This window comes from Hyperoodon ampullatus (genome assembly GCF_949752795.1).
Source record: "Hyperoodon ampullatus genome assembly, chromosome: 6".
Taxonomy (NCBI): Eukaryota; Metazoa; Chordata; class Mammalia; order Artiodactyla; family Ziphiidae; genus Hyperoodon; species Hyperoodon ampullatus.
In genome coordinates, this window is record NC_136919.1 from 36,151,516 (window position 1) to 36,160,041 (window position 8,526).

Consider the following 8,526-nt stretch of genomic DNA (forward strand, 5'->3'; position numbering starts at 1 on the left):
AGGGTTGCATGAAATTACATCCATTTTATGGCTCAGATGTTGTACCACAAGATACAGTGAACTGCTTTAGACAGATTGTATTGAGTTGATTCTGCAAAACTCTTAATATTTGAAACAAAAAACTCTAAATATCATATATTTCCAAAGTAGAAAGAAAAAAGTGTGGATAGTATCTCTGCTTGTGTACCAAGTTATATTTTCCCCTCACCTTTCCCTGTTTGATTTGTCACCAAGTCTTTTGAAATAGCCCTCACATCTGTCTTCCCACCCAGACTGACTGTAACTGCCTTCATTCAAATCCTTATAATTTCTGGCACATCCTATTAGCCACTGAACTACACCTTTCAAAGCGAATGAAATGCTGTTGGCGGGGATGTAAATTGGTGCGGCCACTATGGAAAATGGTATGGAGGTTCCTCAAAAAGCTAAAAAATAAAGTTTTCATATGATCCAGCAATCCCACTCCTGGGCATATACCCAGACAAAACTACAATTCAAAAAGATACATGTACTCCTATGTTCATAGCAGCACTATTTCCAATAGCCAAGTCATGGAAACAACTAAATGTTTGTCAATAGATGAATGGATAAAGAAGATGTGAGATAGATATATATCTATATCTATATACATATATATATATAACGGAATATTACTCAGCCATAAAAAAGAATGAAATAATGCCATTTGCAGCAACACGGATGGACCTAGAGATTATCATACTAAGCAAAGTAAGTCAGAAAGAGAAAGACAAATACCATATGATATCACATACATGGGAAGCAGCTGAATTGCATGGGGAGATCAGCTTGGTGCTTTGCGACCATCTAGAGGATGGGATAGGGAGGGAGACACAAGAGGGAGGGGGATATGGGGATATGTGTATATGTATAGCTGATTCACTTTGTTATACAGCAGAAAATAACACAACATTGTAAAGCAATTCTACCAATAAAGATGTTAAAAAATAATAAAATAAAAATAAAATACAATACAAATGAACATATCTACGAAGCAGAAACAGACTCACAGACAGAGAGAACAGACTTGTGGTTGCCAAGGGGGAAGGGGTGGGGAAGGAAAGGATTGGAAGTTTGGGATTAGCAGAGGCAAACTAATATATATAGGATGGATAAACAACAAGGTCCTGTTGTATAGCACAGGGAACTATATTCAATAGCCTGTGATAAACCATAATGTAAAAGTGTATGAAAAAGAATATATATATGTATAACTGAGCCACTTTGCTGTACAGTAGAAATTAACACATTGTAAATCAATTATACTTCAATAAAATTTTTAAAAATAAATTTTTAATTAATTTTTTTAAGGGAGTGAAATGTTGGGGAATGGCTAAGGAGCACAGTCACTTGAGTTAGAGTCCCAGCTCCACCTAATTGTGTGACCTGACCCAAATCTAAGCCTCAACTATTCATGACTAAAATAGAGGTAATTAGTAGCAGTACTCTCCTCATAGCACTGTTAGAGAATTAAGTGAAATAAGTAGAAAGCATGTGGCATAGTACATACTCAGAAAATATGGGGTGTACTATGATTAATCTTTTAGAATCCATCACCCTACAACGTTTTGTCATGCTCTCTTATGCAGAATTTCTTTATGCAGAAATTCCAAGATTTTCTCATGCTGAGATTTCTTGTCATCTATAATATGAAAACAATAGGCCTGTTGAATGTTCTGTTTCAGACAGCACAGGCTTCTCCTGCCCAAGTCTCCTCAGTGAAGGGCCCCACGCTCCCTGTTTGAAAATCCCAGTCCTAACTGACATTTCCCAAGTCCCCACTAAAATCCCTTCTCCGTAATACCCTCTGCTCCAACTTCTTTTTCCAAAGCACCAAACTCATCTTAACAATCCTTCAGTGGTCTATTCTGGTTCAGGAGATGAAGCCCAAACACTGTGACATGGCCCACAGCACCTTGGTCAAGATGCCTCAGCCTCCAAATTCTCATCTCCAGCCACGAGGCCCAGCCCACAGCCTGGCAAATGGCAGGAGCTCAGCAAATGTTTGTTTGATGAAAAGAGAACCTGACAAACTCACACCACAGGCTCGAAGGCTTGCTTCTCCTCCATCTGCATCCATGTGTTGTATTGTTTCCTCGGGGGCTGCCATAACAAATGACCACAAATTGGTTCTCTCACAGATCTGAGGCCCAGAAGTCTGAAATCAAGGTGCTGGCAGAGCCATGCTCCCTCTACAAATTCTATGGGAGGATCCTTCCTGGCTCTTTCAGCTTCTGGTGGCTCCTGGTGTTCCTGGGCTTGTGGCTGCATCACTCTCATCTCTGTGTCCATCTTCACGTGGCCTTCTTCCCTGTGTCTGTTCTGTGTTTCTGTGTCAAATTTCCCTCTCTTTCTCTTATAAGGACACTAGTCATTGGACCCAGGACCCACTCTAAAATCATTTTGAGCTCCTGAACATAATATCAATAATATCTGCAAAGCTCCTAGTTCCAATAAAGTCACATTTGCAAGTACCTGGAGTTAAGAGTTGGACATATCTTTTTGAGGAACATAATTCAACCCACTACAACTTTCAAGGGTTAGGGAGGTCGAGGAGTGGGGTGTGACTGGAACACAGAGAGCTCTGACCATGTTCAGGAAGGAAATGGGATGTTCATTTGCAGTTCAGAGATCAAAGCTATCTGGGTACTAAGTATGCCATCTGGCAAGATCTCCTGAACCAGCCCAGGGTAGCAGGGAAGCAATGTTTTCTGCCCAGCTGTTTTGTTTCAGATCTACATGTTAATGGTATGGGTTTTTGTTTTGGAACTGTGAAAGATTATTTATTAATAAGGCAAATTAGAGGAAAGAAAAAAAATCACATAAATCCCTACATTCTCACATCTTTTTTCCCCATATTCAGGTTTTAGTTTGGGTTTTTTATAATAGGTAATTTAAAATTAAACCTGCACATAACTTAGAGTTTATAAGGCTTGTTATAAAAAGGAAAATAGATCACAAAACAAAAACAAAAATAGCAATTCATAGCTCCCTTCCATCTCCTGCTAGTCAAAGACAACCACTCTCAAATCTTTCAGCTGATTCTTTAAGCATCTACTTCCATATATTCAGTACCATGCTTATAGTAATTGTTCTTGCTTTGTCAGCTTCAGATGTTCTTGCTTTGTCAGCTTCAGATGTTCTTGCTTTGTCAGCTTCAGATGTTGTTTATCAGCTGGCTGGTGCCTTGGCCTAGATGGCTCTTCATCTCTCCCCCACTTCCACCAACACCACCACCACTACTACCACACACACACCACGCACACACTCACCCACGCACACATACACAATCACACACTTCCTATTGCCTTGTACTTTTGACATGCTTGTATATTAATTTTAGTGAGATCAATAGTCAGTGTTTACATTATCCACAGTTGATGCCAGAAGTATGCTGGGTTTTGCTTTGTTTTCTATATATTTATCACTAATACATTTTCAAATTTTTCTGCATTGTCTATATCTCCTCTTAATATTCTATTAATGCTTCTTTTGGAGCCCTGACTTGTTTTCACCGGTTCAGTTGCTTCCTGTGCCTGCCACACACCTGCCGTCCTGGGCTCTCCCCTGGCCCTCACCTGGAGGATTCCCTTCATCCCTGTCTCCCACGGGATCTCCTGTTTCCCAGGCCCCCATCTTCCTTTTCATTTGTTTACTCTCGTTGTGATGGAGCACTTCCTCCAGTATCTTCCTAAGAAAGGAGGTCAATTCCTAGAGACCCTGAAGTTCTGAAAATATCTTCAGTCTGTTTCTTATTTAATTGATGTGCTGACTGGGAATAAAATTCTAAGTCAAAAATAATTCTTTCAGAATTTATAAGACATTGCTCCACTGATTTCTAACTTTCTCAGCTGCTACTGAAAAATCCACAATCATTCTCTGCCAACATCTTCTCCCAACCACCCACCTCTACCTCCGAGCTTATAAGATGTTCTCTTTGTCCCCATGGTTCTGTAATTTCATGAGGATGTAAGGACCAGCCAGAAGCAGGAAACCAACCATACTCCCAGATGGACATTTTTAAGACTTTTAAATAAAGGAACTAGTTACATAGGCCATGATGAAAAGAACCAGGGATTTGCAGACACTTTGGGACCAGCAAGTACAGAAAGCTCTCAGCACCCTTGATGTGAGGAGCCAGGAAAGAAGAAAGAAATATCTGTAACAGATTCTGTTGCATGCGGCAGCTCTAGACAAAGGACTGCCCAAGGGAACTGTAGCAACAGCAAGAGTAGCCACTTTTAGGACTATGTATGATCTTGTCACAGCTGGGGTCATCTGGTCGTGATGAGAGAAAAACCACATTTTTGTCCTCACTCACGAGGTCTCCCCAGTGGCTGCTTGGTGCTAGCTGGCTGTATACTGGCCTCTGGCTTATCAGATACTCCTTCCTATACTGATATATAACAAAGGCTTTCTTTTTGCTGAGGAAGAGGGTGTGCATTAGCTGTGGACACAGGAAGGAGATTAGTTGGTAGAACTTAGTCCTTGCAATTTAGGTGGATAGTCCAGCTGTCCAGCAGGGACGAAGTACAGCTCTCGGCGCACTCCCCCAGGGCCCTGCGCAAAGGCCACTTTGGGCAGGAAAGAAATAGGCAATGGGATGCTGAGGAGAGTCGACGGCTGCTGTGGGCGGATCAAGTCCGATCTCTCTGATTGAAGAGCATGGCGCGGGACACCAGTGGGGAATTCACACACATACCTCACAATGCCGGGTCTAATTTGTAGATTTTATCAGCACAAATTTCCTGAGGTGGAAGATGTAGCAATGGTGAAGGTAAGGTCCATTGCTGAAATGGGAGCTTATGTCAGCTTGCTGGAATACAACAACATCGAAAGCATGATTCTGAGTTGTCCAGAAGGCGTATCCATTCTATAAACAAACTCATCCGAATTGGCAGGAATGAATGTGTGGCTGTCATTAGAGTGGACAAAGAAAAAGGATGTATTGACTTTTCAAAAAGAAGAGTTTCTCCGAGGAAGCAATCAAATGATCAAATGTGAAGATAAATTTACCAAATCCACAACTGTTTACAGCATTCTTCATCATGTTGCTGAGGTCTTAGAATACACCAAGGACGAACAGCTGGAAAGCCTGTTCCAGAGGACTGCTTGGGTCTTCGATGACAAGTACAAGAGACCCGGACACGGTGCCTATGATGCATTTAAGCACGCAGTCTCAGACCCATCTATTTTGGATAGCTTAGATTTGAATGAAGATGAACGGGAAGTACTCATTAACAATATTAATAGGTGTTTAACCCCACAAGCTGTCAAAATTCGAGCAGACAGTGAAGTGGCTTGTTATGGTTATGAAGGCATCAATGCCGTAAAAGCAGCCCTGAGAGCAGGTTTGAATTGTTCTACAGAAACCATGCCATCAAGATTAACCTAATAGTTCCTCCTCGGTATGTAATGACCACAACCACCCTGGAGAGAACAGAAGGCCTCTCTGTCCTCAACCAAGCTATGGCTGTCATAAAAGAAAAGACTGGGCTTCCCTGGTGGCGCAGTGGTTGAGAGTCCGCCTGCCGATGCAGGGGAAACGGGTTCGTGCCCCGGTCCGGGAAGATCCCACATGCCGCGGAGCGGCTGGGCCCGTGAGCCATGGCCGCTGAGTCTGCGCGTCCGGAGCCTGTGCTCCGCAACGGGAGAGGCCACAACAGTGAGAGGCCCACATACCGCAAAAAAAAAAAAAGAAAAAAAAAAAAAGAAAAGACTGAGGAAAAGAGGGGCATCTTCAGTGTTCAAATGGAGCCCAAAGTGGTCACAGATACAGATGAGACTGAACTTGCAAGGCAGCTGGAGAGGCTTGAGAGAGAAAATGCAGAAGTTGGATGGAGATTATAATGCGGAAGAAATGGAAGCCAAAGCCAAAGATTAACTTTGTGGGCAACAGAGTCCAGTTTAAGGAACACAAAGCAGCCTTCCTGGCTGTTAACCCTAGACTTGAAAGTTTTCCAGTATTGAAAGCTTCAAAGTTGAGTATTTTTTATTTCGAAGTATTTAAATGTTCCGACAGACCAAAATGTGAAATGCCCTCCTAAATGTCAACTGTTTTCACACAGTAGCTCTAACATCTTGAGCATTTTTTAAGGGAGTGGCCTAATTTTACTAGAGACAAATCTTTAAGAACAGTCATAAAATGGGGCGTGTGATTTCCATTTCTGATGTCTCCAGATTGGCAACCCTTTGTAGTTCAGTGCCTCCATGAGATTTACCAGGGGCACCCAAAGCAAATAGTCCTAACCTTTCTATATAAAACGTATCAAGCGGGCCTCCCTGGTGGCGCAGTGGTTGAGAGTCCGCCTGCCGATGCAGGGGATACGGGTTCGTGCCCCGGTCTGGGAGGATCCCATATGCCGCGGAGCGGCTGGGCCCGTGAGCCATGGCTGCTGAGCCTGCGCATCCGGAGCCTGTGCTCCGCAACGGGAGAGGCCACAACAGTGAGAGGCCCGCGTACCACAAAAAAAAAAAAAAAAAAAAAAAAAAAAAAAAAAAACGTATCAAGCAAATATTAAATAAATTTCTGGGATATTTAAAAAGAAAGAAAGAAAGAAAGAAATAGACAATGGGACTTGTATCTGGAAGGCCTTAAAGGCTCTTCTAAGTAGGACACAAATGGGCAGGCCATGAAGGAAAACATCCTTCAAAGGACCCAGGATGGGCCAAGGTAAGTCCTGATAGAGCCTCTGCAAGCCCCTATAGAAAGATCTTGGTATGAGCTAAAGAAAAGTACCCCTTTTATGGAGACAAGAGAAAAAGATGCCCTCTCTGGGCAGATCTAGCCTTGTGGGAATACCGTTTGGTGAGCAGAACAGGGCTGGGTGCCAGTCCCCATTCACTCCCGGGGTCAGGTGCCTTTGTCAAATAGGCAAACTTTATAATTATGTAAAGTGGCCCTGGGTCCTCTTTTAGAGATTAAATATGACACATTTGTCAGGGTGTGGACCATGACCAATAGGGCATGGTGATGCCAGGAAAAGAGAGTTCTATTGTCACCATCCCAGAGCTGACACAGAGTGAAATAATAAATTTTTGTAATCTAAAAATGCAGAGATGAATGATAACCAGCTTATCAGACCCAAGAAAGGTGAATCATAAACCAGCAACAGGGAAAGCCAAGATGTTATCAGAATTACACCACAAACAGAATTCCCAGGACACCACCAGAATTCCACCCAGTCTCCCCATTCCCTATTATGTCCTTTACTTTGAAACAAGCTTCACTTACGATCATAAGAGTGTTGTTCTCCCTGTGAGGCCACCAGAAGCCTGGAAAGGACCCTGTTAGCTTTCTGGAGCAGTACCTACAGAGCTGACTGCAAGGGCACGGGAACCCACAGCTCCCTCGGATATCTTGAGAAAGGGTGGGATGGAGGAGGAGTTTTTGGCAGAGCAGATAGAGGGATGGATTGGTAATCCCCAGATGGGGCTGCAGAAGCTACAAAGTCTTGGGTGGAAGAGTTTCAAGGCAAAGTAATGTCTGACGACCCTTGTTACCCTGGTTTTCAGAAACATTGGAACGTGTTCCATTATGCTTCCAAGGACGCTTGTGGCTGTAGGGACTTTGGCAAACCACCAGTCCACGCCTCTTGCTGTTCCTGCCCCATCCTCCCAGGCTCTGAAAAAAAGGTTTTATAAGGAGCTCACTTTCCCATTCTGGACAGGTTAGCTCAGCTAGGAATAAAGAATACCCAGAACAGTAGGTCATAATTCTAGGTTCTGTGGGTGGCCCCCACAGTGGCATTGCATTTAACACCTTGTTGCAGCTCCACAAGGACACTGGGGAAATTTCCAAGAACTTGAAGGCCTTGACCTTTCTCAATAATGCACGTTGGAATCCCAGAGACCCATTCAGGAAGATCATAGGTCAAAACTATTTTCGTAATGATACTAAGGTAGCATGCCTTTTTCACTGCATTGACATTTAAACTGATGGTACAGAAGCAATGGTAGGTAAAACTGCTGGTGTAAATCAAGGCAGGGACACCAAAAGGTCCAAGTAGACTAGTATTTCTTTACTGCCACATATTCACAAGGGGAAAAGCCAGTTTCACTTTAAAATGTCTTTGATAAAGCAGGAAAAAGTATTAATTTCATTAACTCTTGATTCTTTTTAATATTCTAGGTGATGAATTTGGCAGTATGCATTAAGTTTGATGCATTCCAAGGTAATGTATTTGTCTCCAAGAAAAGCACTTGTGCAATTTTGTGCTTCAAGAACTAGCTACTTTTTTTTTTTCTCCACAGAACATGATTTCACTTGAAAAATTAGCAGAAAGACAAATGTTCTTATTCAGATTTGGGTGTTTGACTAACATTTTTGTGAAAATTAAAAAAGCAAATCACGAAAAACAACTGACAGTACTTGTTGCCAATTACAAAATTTAAGCTTTGAAGCAACAATTACAATTTTGGAAAATTTGTACCTGTACCTTGAACTTGACAGCTTCCCAATACTTAAAGACTTGACTATCTTTAAGTTACTTACATTGTTTTTTTCTG

General features: G+C 42.3%; 1 pseudogene across 1 annotated transcript; it reads left to right on the forward strand.

The window, feature by feature from the left end:
- Nucleotides 1-4,726: 4,726 nt before the first annotated feature.
- LOC307054240 (eukaryotic translation initiation factor 2 subunit 1-like) lies at nucleotides 4,727-5,902 on the forward strand (annotated as a pseudogene). The gene is made up of 2 exons: nucleotides 4,727-5,530; nucleotides 5,732-5,902. The product of its transcript is annotated as a eukaryotic translation initiation factor 2 subunit 1-like (transcript).
- Nucleotides 5,903-8,526: the final 2,624 nt, after the last annotated feature.